Raw genomic sequence first — 15,511 nt, 5'->3', positions numbered from 1 at the left:
CCCAGGCCCACTGCATTGGGAGCATGGAATCTTAGCCACTGGACCACTGGGGAAGTCCCCTGCTGCTTTTTAATTCGGCATCAATTGGTGCTCAGGTCTGTGCTGGACCTTCAGGAGGCCAGCACAAACAGAACATGGACCCCGACTTCAAGGATGTTAAAACCCGGAGGCCCAGAGAGTGTTGGGGCCAGTGTGGAGGCTGGAAAGACCCAAGGTTGCCTTTGCAAGTGTGCCCTACACAGAACACCGGCTGCTTCCTCATCTTCCCCTCTTTGCTCTGCTTAGCCCAACACTGGCCATCCTTTAGACCCAGCTCAGGTCACTCCTCCTCCATGAAGCCTTCTCTGACTGCTTCAGCCCATGGAGTGCTGGACTTGGAAGTAATTTCAGACCAACAATTTTGTCTTATCTGGGGGAAGCTGTGGTCCCCAAAAGGAACATGGCTTGTTCATGGTCACATGGCAGGCCCCTTGTCAGCCGAGAACAAAAGTCCAAATCCATGAGCTCCAGAGTTCCACGTGCTGTAACACACCATAGTGAGCTCTGGATGCCCTGCCCAGATCCCATTGACCCCTGGCTGCTGGCAATCGCCCTCAGCTGCAGAGAGCTGCCTCACCCAGGTTTTGGCCCTTTCCCATGGCCAAAGGCTGGCTGATGCAGGGATACAAAGGCCACCCCCTGTCCCTATGTGCAACAGCTCTGATGAGCCACACAGCTCCAGAGCTCCCTGTAGGACCGGCTTCACTCCCTGACCACTCCTGCCGCCCTTGCCAGCTCACAGGTGTATTTCCTAAGAGCACTTCCCACCACACCTTCCACACACAGTCCCCAACTCAGTCTGCTTTCAGGAGCCCAAGCTAACACACACAGTTATTGTTACTAGTAAATATGTAATATGGCAATATGGATAGCAGGTACTGAGCAATACTTTCAAAAGACCTAACATTTGTTGAGTGTATACTATTTGCCGGGACTTGTGCTTTTTCCTCACATCAACCTGAAAAAAAGATTTTCTTATTAGGCTTGTTTTCTTGATGGGGAGGTGGAACCTCTTGGTGTAGTTTCCGTGGCTCACAGGTGAGTGGGGATGGGGGTTGGGATTCTGGTTTAGGGCTTTCTGGTCTGGAGCCAAGCTGTCAATCACCTCACTGTCACTTGGTGGTTATTGGATGTACATGGCATCTTTCCTAGTTGACTGTAAGTTCTTTGAAGATACATACCAGGCCTGTGTCACCAGGCAGACAGTAGGTGCTCAATAAGTACGGTTGGTAAGTGTCCATTGACAGAGGAATGGATAAAAAAGATGTGGTATATGTATATATGTATATACATACATATAATAGAATATTATTTAGCCTTGAGAAACCTTGCCATTTGCGAAAACATGGAGGAATTATGAGGGCATTTTGCTAAGTGAAATAAATCAGACAGAGAAAGACAAATACTACATAATCACATTTATATGTGGACTCTAAAAAACAAACAAAAAAATTTTAAAAGAGCATAAAACAAACCAATAGAAAAATAGATCATATTCAGAGGGAGGGGATAGGGGGAGCGGGAGTTGGATGAAGGAGGTCAAAAGATCCAAACTTCATCCAAAGGTCAAAAGATAAGTAAGTACTGGGGATGTAATGTCCAACGTGATGACTAGAGTTTCCACTGCTGAAGGATATATAGGAAAGTTGTTAAGAGAATAAGTCCTAAAAGTTCTCATCACAAGGAAAAAATTTTTTTCTTTTTTTGCTTTTTCTCCTTACTGTATCTATATGATATGATGATGACGGATGCTAACTAAGCTTATTATGGTAATTATTTCACAATATATGTAAGTCAAACTGGTATCTTAAACTTATACAGTGATGTATGTCAATCACACCTCAAGAAAACCGGAAAAAAAATTTAAAAATGTATATATAAAAAATTTTAAAATGCTGGCTGGTTGGTTGGTACAGAGGAAGGTTTTCTGAACATGCCGAAATCAGGTCAGTAGCACAACCTGCAGGGCCAGTCCTCAGAACTTGGATATTCCAGCTGAAGCTTCCCACTCCCACACCCAGATCTCTGCTATTTACCTGAAGACATTTAAAGGTCAGGGTGGTAATGTTCAGCTGTGAACTTTTCGCTTCTACCAGGATCACAAGTATTAAAGAGGCGCGCGCGCACGCGTGTGTGTGTGTGTGTGTGTGTGTGTGTGTGTGTGTGTGTGTGTAGGGGTGGCCCAGCTCCCACGGAGGTAGCTGCTATCACAGTCTTTCTCGAGTTTACCCCAGAGTGTCTGTCTTCTCTCAGCAGGTTTGACAGGACTGCAGTTGATGTGGGAATCTTCTAGCAGGGGTGCTGGCTACTGCCACAGTCTGCGGGAGCTCTGAAATCTAGCAGCTCCATTGCTGGCTCTCTGAACTCCTATAGCCCTCAGCTGATGATAAGCCATCCCATCTAACAGTGAATTTTGATCATGCCTTAAACCACTTACTAATTATTTCAGGCAAGTCTTAACTCCTTAACTAGACCAAGCTCCCTCCAGGAGGTGGACAGAGACCTCAGCATCCACTCCTGATGCCCACAGCCTCCAGCTCAGTGCCAGACACAAGAGAGATGCTCAGAAAGACAGCTGATGACCGAGGAGCGAGTGGGATTCCTACATCCTCAGGGCAGCTCATGAGACACAGTCCTGGTCGTGGCCCCATAGTCCTGCCTCTGGGCAGTGGCATGGGGTGGGGAAGGAAGGAGGGGGCTTAGGAAAGAGGCGGCTCCCAGGAGCGCTCTTCATGAGTGGTGCATTTTTGGGGGAAACTTTTTTAAAAAGTTTATTGGAGTATAATTGATTTATTGCGTTGTGTTAGTTTCAGGTTTACAGCAAAGTGATTCCGTTATACATATACACATATTCATTCTTTTTCAGATTCTTTTCTCATATAGGTTATCACAGGATATTGAGTACATTTTAGAACTTTTTGACTTTTATCACAAAGTCATGTTTTCTGCCGCAAGAACCAGTTGCATATCTGTGTGGTCACAGTTTAAAAACCATACCAGTATGTATGTATACCACCTGTGAGTAAAGAATAACAACTAGGTTCAACAACAACAACAAAATCTCCATGGTTTGAATACTTATTCCATGCAATACGAACATGGACACATGAGGTTATAGCCAGTCTCATAGAAATATACTGGTACATTATGAACAAATTTAACGTACTGGATTGGCATGACCGATGGTTAAGAATGTGACAAAAGGACATTAGAGGAAGCAGCAGGAACATCACAGTCAATCTGGTCTATCAGATATATCACTCTCCTGCCTAAAGTCCATCCAGAATATTTCTGTGATAGCACTAAAGAGTCTGAACTCCTCACTCTGGCCTGCAGTGCATGGGGTTTCTGGGCGCTCTTTCTTCGTCTCTACCTCATTCACTGTACTCCAGCCTCACAAGTTTCTTCCTGCTCCTCCGTCACACCAAGACCACCCCAGGACCTTTGCACGTGTTGATGCAAGACTCTGCCTCCAGAACTTTGTATGGCTTGTTTTTCTTGTCATTCATATTTTTGCTCCAGTAGCACTTCCCCAGAGAGAGCTTTGCTGACCACCCAACGGAAACCTAAAGAACCTTCCACCCCCAGTCACCCCCTCCCACATTACAGCGCTTATCATGTCTGGTCTTTTCCTGCATTTCTGTTTCCTTCGTTGTTCAACTGTTTCCCCTCACTAGCATGTAGGCGCAATCACAGGAGACATCTATTTGTTTTCCTCATGCCAGGTCCCCAGCACTGAGAGATGATCCTGGCTTAGCCCAGGCATGCTGTAGATGCTCACTGAATGAAAATTAGAGCATCTAAGCTTTACTAAGGCCTTTAAGAGATTTACATGGATGTACTCGTTTAATCCCCACAGCAAGCCAAGAGGTAGGCACTACTATTATCTCCCTTTTACCAATGAGGAAACTGAGGCACAGAGAGGCAGCATCTACAGCTCACAGTCCCATGACCAGTAAGAAGTGGACAGGGCTTTGAATGCACAGTCTGACTCCAGAGTCTATGCTCTTAACCTTGACACTGACTATAATGGAGCGTGCTGGGAACACGAGCAGTCAGACAGTGGAGCTGGAAGGCCTTCCACAGTCTGCAACCCCTACCGCCCGATCTGGGTGCAGACAGGGGCTGGCGCTAATGGCACATCTCAGGCATCCTTCCCTTTCTTCAGGTGTCCATCCTAAGGACGGTCAGGACTCAGCTTCTCCCCTCAGGCCTTTCCCATGTGGGCACACGTGGTCTGCTTCCTCCTGCCCAGCCCACTCTCCACCTCCTCAGGGAGGTCCCCCCTCCCCAGGTTAGGCCCAGCTTCTGTGACACATGTCCTCCAGTAAAGGCCAGAGCTGGGCCTACAGCCTGCACTGCCCAGTCCAGAGCCCAAGCCTGTGGCATCGGCCCTCCGTTCAACAAGTGTATCCTGTGCGGCCTCTCCTGGTCTTCTGAGGTAGCTCTTATCACATTGGTTTTCTATTTGTTTATCTTTATTGTAATTATTTGTTTAATGTTTGGGTTTTTCTGCCCATGTTTAAAAGTAATCCTATGATCAGTGGTTGGCAGGGGTTAGGAGTGTGGGGAAACTGGTGAACTGGCAGTGTACAGAGGATTTTTAAGGTGTGAAACTATTTTATGTGATACTGCGATGGTGGAGACATGTCACCATACATTTGTCTAAACCCATAGAACGGACAACACCATGAATGAACCTTAATATAAACTGTTGAGTAACAATGATGTATCAATGTAGGTTCTGTCCATTGTAACAGATGTCCCACTCTGGTCGGGGGTGTTGATACTGGGGAGTTTATGCATATGTAGGGAAAGACGCTATATGGAAACTCTATTTTCTGCCCAGTTTTGCTGTGAACCTAAAACTCCTCTTTTTTAAAAAGTCTACTTTAAAAACATTGGTTAAAATGGAAATTTTAATGTTATATATATATTTTAACACAATTAAAAAAATTAATTCTATGAAAGCAAGGGTCTTAATTTCTGAGAATCCCTCTCAACCTCCAACCCTCTCCTCCCAGAGTGAATCAGTGCTTGACGTTGTCATGTTGTCAGAATAACCACAACCCTTGTGGTTACTGAACTGCATAAAAGCAAAGTCGCAGATTTTCTCACAAGCAAGAGAGAAGTGACCCTACAGCTGAGTCTCTGAAGGGTCATCATTTTCTCTTTGGGATGGGCTTAGGTTGAGCCATCTCCATCCTCCCCTCAGTCCCTTCTGTGTTTCACTGGTGACTGGTGGGATTGAAATTTGATTCAACATCTATAGAGGTCATGTTATCAGTATGTATCAAATGATGCACACTGCTTAACATAGAAATTCCAATTTTAGAAATTTAACCTAAAGAAATCATTGAATATATATTGAAAGATGTATGTGCACATATGTGCATAAGGGTATTTTTTAAATATGAAAAATCAGAAATAGCCTAAATGTCCAAGAGTAGAAAATGTATTAAATACGTGACTCCGTAAGTCCATATAGTTAAACACTTAGGAGCCGCTTTTTCATCAAGGTAACTTTGTTAAGGTTTCATTTACATGCAATAAAACATACCCATTGATTCTATGAGCTGGCAAATGAATATACCCATGAGACCTTCACGTCAGTCAAGACACATAACATTGCCATCAACTCAAGAAGTTCCTTCATGATCTTGACAATCTCCCCCAACCTCTCAGTTCCAGGCAACCAGTAATCCATTCTCTGTCACTGTAGATTAATGTTGTCTGTTTAGAATTTCTTCTTTGAGGTATGATTGACCTACCAAAAGACTGTACGTATTTAATATATACTACTTGATGAGTTTGGAGATAACTATACATCCGTGAAAGCATCACCGCAATCTATGCCAGAAACCTATCCCTCACCTCCAAAAGTTTCATCCTACCTTCTTTATTTATTATTACCTTTTGTAATAAGAACATATAAGAGCCACCCTCTTAATTGTATTTAGGTGTGCCCTACAGTACTGTTAACTATAGGCTCTGTGCTGTACAGTAAATCTCTAGGATTTTTCCATCTTCCATAACTAAAACTTTGTGCCCTTTGACTAATACCTTCCCATATTCTGTTCCTGCCCTCCAGGCTCTAGCAGCCACCATTCTACTCTCCCCTTCTATGAGTTTGGCTATTTTAGATTCCTCATATAAATGGTATCATGCAGTGTTTGTTCTTCTGTGTCTGGTTTATTTCACTTAGCATAATGTCCTCCAGATTCATCCATGCTGCTGCAAGTGGCAGGATTTCTTTCTTTTTCAAGGCTGAATAAAGTTCCATTGTATGTATATTCCACATTTTCTTTAGCCATTCATCAGTCAGTAGACGTTTAAGTTGCTTCCATGCCTTGGCTCCTATGAATAATTCTGCAATGAATATAGGAGTGCAGAATTTTATCTAAATTGAGTCGTATACTATGTAGTCTTCTGTGTTTCGTTGCTTTAGCTAAGCATAATGTTTTAGCGATTCATCCATGTTGTTGTCTGTATTAGTAGTACATTGTTTATTGTTGAGCAGTATTCCATTGTACGAATACTGTATAACTGTTAGTGCACATTTGGGTCATTGCAAGTTGGGACTATCCTGAGTAAAACTTCTATAAATATTCCTTTTTAGGTTTTTTTGTGGACATATGTTTTAATTACCTTAGGTAAATACTTAGCAGTGAGATGGTTGGGTCGTGTGGCAAGTGTATGTTAAATTATTTTAAAAACTGCTTAAATGTTTTCCAAATGTACCATTTCACATCCCTACTAACAATGCACGGGAGTTCCAGGTGTCCCACAACTTTGCCAACTCTTGGTATTGTCATTCTTTTGTCATTTTGGCCACTCTAATGGGTGTGTAGTTGTATCTCACTGTGGTTTTAATATATATATGTATATATATTTCTTTTTCATGTTCTTTCCATTATAGGTCATTATAAGATATTGAATATAGTTACCTGTACTATACAGTAAATTCTTGTTATTTTTCTATTTTCTATATATTGGCAAGTATCTGTTAATCTCATATGCCTAATTTATCCCTCCCCCTCTTTCCCCTTTGGTGACCATAAGTTTGTTTTCTATATCTATGAGTCTGTTTCTGTTTTGTAAATAAGTTCACTTGTATTATTTTTTAGATTCCACAAATAAGTGATATCATATAATATTTGTCTTTCTCTGACTTACTTCACTTAGTATGATAATCTCTAGGTCCATCCATGTTGCTGCTGCAAATAGCATTATTTCATTCTTTTTATGGCTGAGTAATATTCCATTGTACATATATATCACATCTTTATCCATTCATCTGTCGATGGACATTTAGGTTGCTTCCACGTCCTGGCTATTGTAAATAGTGCTGCAGTGAACATTGGGGTGCATGTATCTTTTTGAATTAGAGTTTTCTCTGGATATAGGCCCAGGAATGGGGTTCCTGGATCATATGGTAACTCTATTTTTAGTTTTTTAAGGAACCTCCATACCGTTCTCCATAGTGGCTATACCAATTCACATTCCCACCAACAGTGCAAGAGGGTTCCCTTTTCTCTGAACCCTCTCCAGCATTGATTGCTTGTAGACTTTTGGATAATGGCCACTCTAACTGGTGTGAGGTGATACCTCATTGTAGTTTTGATTTCCATTTCTCTAATAATTAGTGATGTTGAACGTCTTTTTATGTGCTTGTTGGTCATCTGTATGTCTTCTTTGCAGAAATGTCTATATTTTGTCTATTTGAAAATTAGAATATCTGCCTTTTTAATATCATATTGCTAGAGTGCTTTAAAGATTTCATATACAAGTCCCTTGCTGGATGGAGGTATTGTGAATTAGTTCCCAGTTTTGCCTCACCTTTCCTTCTTTAAAGAGTGTTTTTCAAAAGAGTACCTTTTGGATTTTTATGAAGTCTGACTTATCCAGTTTTTATCGTTTGTGCTTTTTATATCCTGTCTGATACAGTATCGCCTAACAAAGGTGCAAAGAGTTTTCTCCTACATTTTCTTCTAGAAACATCATAGTCCTCATTTCTATGTTTGTCTATGATAATTTCTAGTTTTATGTTTTATATTTTATGTGTAATGGTAGAGGTTTATTTTTTCAACACTTATCTCCAATTTTTCTACATCATTTATCACATCAGGCCTACAATTTTGTTGAAAAGACTAGCATTTCCTCACTGAATTACTTTGGCACTTCTGTCAAGAATCAGTTGGCCTTATATGTGCAAGTTTATTTCTGTAATCTCCCGTCTGTTCCTCTGATCTATATGTTGATTTCTTATGCAACGACATACTGCCTTGATAAATGCAGCTTTATAGTAAGTCTTGAAATCAGGTAGTATATGTCCTCCAATGTCCTTCTTATTTTTCAAAATTATTTTGGCTATTCTAAATTCTTTGCATTTTCATATATATTTTAGAATCAGCTTGTCAAATTAAAAAAAATCCTGCTAAGATTTATATTGGGATTGCAATGAATCTATAGATTGCTTTGGGGAGAACTGACATCTTAACAAGCCTCTGATCTATAAATGTGGTTATCCCATTTACTCTGATGTTCTTTAGTTTCTCTCAGGAATATTTTTAGTATACAGATTGTGCACGTATTTTATTAGATTTATACCCAAGTATTTTGTTTTTTATATTATTGTAAGTGGTATTTATTTTTATTTCACTTTTTCACTGCTAGTAAATAGAAAAACAGTTGGTTTTTGTTTTTTGACTTTCTATCCTGTACTAAGATTCACTTATTTTTTTTCCAATAACAAGTTTTAGGATTTTCTTGGGATTTCTTGGGATTTTTCTATATTGATGATCATGTCATCTATAAACAAAGAAGTTTTACTCTTTCCTTTCCAATCTGCATGCCTTTTATTTCTTTTCATTTTTTATGTTATTGACTTGTTGTACAGGAGTATTGATATGACATTCTTGCCAAGAGCTCCGTCTTTCACCATTATGTATGATGTTAACGCTAGGTTTTAGGTTTATGAGGTTGAGGATGTTCCCTTCTATTTTTGATTTGCTGAAAAACTATGGTAAATGAACGTTGAAATTTTTTTTGGCATATATTGAGGTGATCATACGGTTTTCTCTTTTATTCTGTTAATATGGTGAATTGCATTGATTGATTTTCAAATGTTAAATTAATCATGCATGCCTGGAATAAACCCCATTTGGTCTGTGCCATGAAATTGTGGTTCTTAGATATTCCTTTAAGAAAGGAGTTGCGATTCGGATATGAGAAATATATTTAGCTGACAGCCTTTAGCTGCAGCACCTATGGGATCAGCCATAGCACTTGAACCAAGACCTTACTCTTCCCAGACAGCTCCTGGACAATGAAAGAGCATAGTATTGGTCCTGGGACCTGACCAGTTCTGGCAAATACAGGAGTTCTCTAATGAGCAATCTTTTCTACAGAGCTCCCAATGGGTAGTCAAGGCTTTGTTAGGGCTGCACCATAGTCTGAGGTTCTTCCTGCCCAATCCTACTTCCTCCCTTTCCTTTCACAGGTGTCAGAGCTACATCATAGCTTGAGAGCTTTCCTTGAATAATTGTGCTCTCACCCCTTATCCTTCACAGGTGTTACCCCCAAATAAATTTCTTGCAGTCCTGGCTCTATCTCAGCATCTGCTTCTTGGAGGACTCAAACTGACATAATGTATTGTGCTTTTTACATATTGCTGGATTCAATTTGTCAGTATTTCTTGGGGATGCTCTTGTCTGTGTGCATGAGGGATATTGTTCTATAGTTTTATCTTGTAATGTTTTGATCTGGTTTTAGTATCAAGGTAAGGCCAGCCTCGTTAACTGAATTGGAAAGTGTTCGTGATTCTTCTGTATTGAAAGACATGAAGAGGGCCATTTCATAAAGATAAAAGGGTCAATTCATGAAGAATACAAAGCCATCCTAAATGTGAATGCACCTAATAACAAAACTTCAAAATACATGTGTAAAAACTGACAGAAATAAAAGGAGAAAAAGACAAATTCACAGTTACTGTTGGAAGTTTTAGCACACCTTTTTCAGTAATTGATAGAATAAGTAGACAGAAAATCTGTAAAGATGCAAAACACTTGAAGAACAGTCTCAAGCAGCTCAACTTGCTGGTATTTATAGAATGCAGTAGCTAAAATCAGTAGAATACACATTATATTTTTTAAAACATTTACCAAGATAGACCATATGCTGGGCCATAAAAAACAAGCTAAAAAGCTTCAGTAAATTTAAATGGATCGAAATCACGTTGCGTCTGTAGTCTGATCAAACTGATCAAACGAAATCAAATCTAAAAACATTAACAACAAATAAACAATTGGAAAATGAAAAAATATTTGGAAACTAAATAACACATTTCTAAAGAGCCTATGAGTCAAATAAAAAACCACAAGAGAAAACAGAAAATATATTTTAAATGAATTATGTTGAAAATACAACCTATTGAAATTTTTGTGATGCAGCTAAAGTACAGCTTAGAAGGAAATTTATGCCTTTAAATGCTTATGTTCGAAATAAAATGAAAGGTTTAAAATCAATGAAACCAGCAGCCAGTTATTTGAAAATATAAATAAAATTGAGAAATCTCTAGCCATACTGATAGAAAGAAAGGGTAGGGGAAAGAAAGAAAGATATATAGAGAGATATCACCAATATTAGAAATGACAGAAGAAACATCACTATAGATCCCATAGAAATTGAAAGGAAATGAGAGAATATTATGAACAACTTTATGCCAATAAATTGAAAAGCACAGATGAAATGGGCAAATTTTTTAATAAAAGGGAGAAATAAAATTATTTTTAAAAATTCTTTAAAGAAGCAAGCCAAGCATTAACCCAGACAGAGGAGCCACCAGTCCCAGGCCCCGCTGAACTGCTGAAGTTGCCATCATCAGATGTAGTCTCGGCCAACACTTGCCTCTCTGGGGAAGAAGGCAACCTGCTCTGCTCAGAACAATTTCCCCTGGGGTAACTCAACAGTTGTTGACTTGACTTGTTATTTAGGAAGCCTCCCCATGCCTTCCCATCCCTAAATGATTTGCAGATGTAAAGAACGGTCCAGATATGCTGTCCGCTCTCCTGTTTGTATCTCTAATGCATCTACACCTTTTCAGAAACAGGGAAAGAACATCTCCATCCAAACAGCAGTTCCTAAGAAAGGCCCTTCCCAACTCCACAAACCCTGTGAGGTTCCTCTGTGTAGTGGACATTGTCTGTGTAATTCTTTCTTCCCACCTTTAACCTCTATACCTCTGGGGAGTTGCTCTTTCCCCATTCCCTGGGGTTCAGGTTGTCCCCATAGTTACAGAACTGAGCAAGTGATTGCTGAACGGCCAATCAAAGTCCTCTCTCAGGAGTTTTACAAAGGGCACTGAGAGCTGAGTTCTGTTTCTTCTTGGATTACAAGCTGTGCAAACATATCCACAGGGCTGCTGGCAAGCAGGACCTTTAGCAGGGGGGGAAAGCCCAAGAGAAGAAGGCTAACGGAGGAAAGGCAGTGAGATAAAGGCCCAGTTACCTGAGCCAATTCATCTTTCTGCTTGGACCATTTTGAGTCGGGTTTCTGCTGTTGCAAATGAAAGAATCCTAATAAGACCCTCATAGCATCTTTTCCATTATAGCACTTAACCAATCAGTATTATGTATTTATTTGGTTCCTTCTTTAATGTTTTTCTCCACCAGTTTGTGAGCTCCATCTGGACAAGGTCCATGTCTATTTAATTCATTACTGTTTACCCAGCACCTGACACAATGCTTCCCTGGAGCATAAGAAGATATCAATAAACATAAAGTGAATGAACAGATGCATATATGAAGCCAGTGGCTGAGCTATGTCAAATTCTTCTGTGACTTCCTATAAACTTAGACTCAACTATTAATAGAGATCTTGAAAGAGAGGTCTCCTGTTCCTCACTTGGCCCTGCCAGGCAAGGTAACTTTTGGACTTCAAGAGAAAGTCCAGACCCCAAACTGAGTCATCTCTCACACTTCCCCACTCCACCCTCATCCTCCCATGAGGCTCCTCCGAGGTTCCTGCTCAGTGGGACTCTGTGACTTAACCTTCCAGAGTTTATCAAATGGAGAACAAGCTTGTGAACGTTCCAGTGCTCTTGGCCCGGACCTTTAGAACCAAGTGCTGATGGAACTGGTGAGCCCTGACCCACATTATAGGTGCAGGAAGACAAAAGGGATCATGCAAGGGCAGTGGAACATCGTATTTCCTACCCTTCCCTGGATTCCCAGGTCGACCAGGCCTCCCTATCAACATTAAGACTGCAGGGAGAGGCTTTGGAAATCACGGCTCCATATCACCCAAGTGAGAATCACCTGGGCCTGTTAAAATGCAGATTCCTAGGCACCGCCCCAGACCTTCTGAATCTCTTGTGTGTAAAGCACATTTTAAACAAGTGTTTCGGGTGATGCTGATGCACTTAAGAGCTCAGAATCAGGCACCCTTTATTCTAAGCCCCATTCACCCTGTTGCTGAGGCCGGGATTCACACCCTAGGGTTATGGGGATGGATGGACACATGACACCTGACCCAGGACGCATAAGATCAACACGGCAGATTGCTATACTCATAGCCCAGGGAAGGAGGACACTGAATACCAGGCAGGGCCACACAGGAAGAGTGAAAAACCAGGGGCTGTGAGAGGCAGGCTTTCTAGTATCAAGAGGTGTTCCTTGTTTCCATGGGAGGATGTGGTTTTTGTTTGAATGATTCCATGGACTGGGAGGGAACTGAAACCCACTACCCAGTGTCAAGCAGGAACTAACTGTGCCTAGTCCCTTGAAAAGGAGGGTTGTTGAGCTGGGGACCTTGTCCTTGGAAACAGCCTTAGAAGAAGAATTTGCAGTTAAACCATTGGAGGCCCTCCCAATTTTACCAGATGCCAACGCAACACGTGATATTGAGTCTTAATTTTAGTTCTTACGCCACACACTTCTGTCACCTCTTCCAGAAAGCACAGCCTCCTTCAAGCTGCCTGGATACCTGTCTGTTTCAAAGTGGGGACAGGTGTGGGTGGAGGACAAAACTCAGGATAATAGGCTCTAAGGAGGAAACCATAGTGCACATGGCTTCCCCTCAACTAAGCTTTAGCACAGAAAGAAAGTGGGAGAAGGAGTCCCCATTTCCAGGAGTCTCCATCCTCCTGGAAAACCTAAAGGTGCCCCTGCGTGTGAGGCCAGCTGGCATGTCCCACATCATCACCCAGACAGCCTGCAGTTGACCATGGTGGCGCTGAGCTATAAACCAGGCTGCACAGGGCTAGCAGTCAGCCACAGATGACAGTCAAAGAGAGCTTTCACACTGTCCCTGCCCATAAAGAAAACAAACAAAAACAGAGGGAACAAATCCAGACCCATATCAAAAATACCAGCCCCAAAATGAACAGGATTCACAGAACACCAGTCGAGAGACCACCTGTGCATCAAATAAATAAAAGTCCCAGCAAGCTGGGCTCTTATGTCTAATTCCACTTGGAATACATTTGGTCTCTTTTTCCTTTCCTCTTCCCACAGAAGGTCCACTGGCACTACCCCACTCCCCGCCCCCCATATGTCTTACTCTGGGGGAAAAAAATGTTTCCATGTAGTTGAACTTTTCATATTCCTGAGGCTCTAATTAAGATCTCTCAACATAGAGGGTTTTCATTCATTCGTTTAGTTGACGAATGCCCATCGACCATCTTCTATGGGCTGGATCTGTACTAGGAGCCTTTGGAAATCCTAGATGAGTGAGAAAAGAGGCAGACTCATACAGTGGAATGCTACACTGCCATTTTTTAAAAGTTCTATACATACTTATATCAAAAAGATCTTCAAGATAGATGATTAATTTAAAAAATTGTAATAAGCAGAATAGTGTGGATTGTATCATTTGGGTAAAAGAGAGACCGGGAGGAAGATAAAGGATGAAGGAGGAATAGAGAGGGAGGCAGACGAACATGCTCATTTCTGCATCCACTCTCTAGAAGAACACACAAGAAGTGGAAACGATGGCTGCCCAGAGGGTGTGGGGCAAGAATGGGGGCTCCAGCCAGAGGAGGCTTTTCATCATAGACCATTTTGTACTGATCTAATTGTCTAACCACCTTTATGTGTTACCTACTCTCCCTCCCAAAATAAAAAATTTTTTAAAAAGAAATAAAAATGAGAGAACTCAAAACCAGGCAGAGGAGAAAGACTAATAATCATACAATTAGTGAACAATGTAGTAAATGCAATGATAAAAATTTTCAATGATATAATGTAGTTCCTGGGGTTCTTGAAGAAGGGCACCTAACTTAGGTGGAGAAGTCAAGACAAACGTATTGGAAGGACAGGTATCTTGACTGACTCTCAAAAGTTGAGTAGAATTGAGGGCCACTGTCCTCCACATCATTTAACTGTCAGAAAAAATCTAGAGGCCCTCAGGAGAGACTTCACAGGTCTATGTGGCCTCTTGGGACTGTTAAAGGCTGATGCCAGATGCTCCCAGCGGAAGTGGTATATTCCCATATTCCCCAAGGGTGCTTAGGTATCCAGGGAAAAGAGCAGGCCAGCTACTGAGCTAGCCCAAGCTGGGTGCAGTTAAAGTAAACATTTGCAGAAATCATTTCTTAATTAGCATCACAGCCTTCCTGCCAATTCCAGATTTCCAGCAATGTGCAAAGCTGGGTAAGGCCTCCCTGGCTTTGATTCCTCAAGGTTATCTTTTAAGTGCTTCATTTCTATCCAGTGAAATGAAATTTCTAAATTCCAACTTCATGAGAACTACCCATTTCTTCCCCACACCCATTCTTGAACAACCTCTCAGAACAAGTGTTCTTTTAAAAGAGACAAGGTCTGTGCTGACATCTCTCTTTAGAGAGCTCCATCAAAATCCTGCACTTGCCCAGTGTCCTTTCCTTGGCCACCGGTAACCAAGGAAACGAGATACTATGGTAACACAGGGAGGAGAAGAAAGGACGCATCCACATCCAGAGCCCTTCCTCTCTCTCTCTCTCCTTTCTCCTGGAATCAAGGCAGCTACTAGGGCAGAGAGAACATCTGTTCTCAGCTTCCAGGGGGAGGGGACGAGGACACCGATGGGCGGCTTAATGGCTGACATCCAGACCTTCGGATTCCATAACCTGAAGTCTGGTGCCCACCAAAAATATGCCCTTTCCCAGCCCGAGGGCGCAGCGCACTCTAGAACCTGGAACGTAATGCCCAAAATTCCAGATGTAAAGCATGTTTATTCACGTGAGTGCAATAACACAGATTGGGATAATGTCTAAGTAAAGCCCTAAACATACTGAAATTATGACGTACGAAAACTTACCACGTGTTTGAACAACTTTAGCAAGCGTTGAATTTTTCTCGTGGTTTCATCCCTCCTTTCTGCCTCCAAACTTCTGCCTCCGCCCTCAGCCCTCTGACCATCTCTATCTCTGCTTCTCAGATGCCCTCCTCCTGTATTTTTCTCTGTTTACCTACCTCTTCCTCTGAGGCTTGCC

This window comes from Phocoena sinus, chromosome 19 (genome assembly GCF_008692025.1).
Source record: "Phocoena sinus isolate mPhoSin1 chromosome 19, mPhoSin1.pri, whole genome shotgun sequence".
NCBI classification, from domain to species: Eukaryota; Metazoa; Chordata; class Mammalia; order Artiodactyla; family Phocoenidae; genus Phocoena; species Phocoena sinus.
This window is presented reverse-complemented; position numbering follows the sequence as displayed.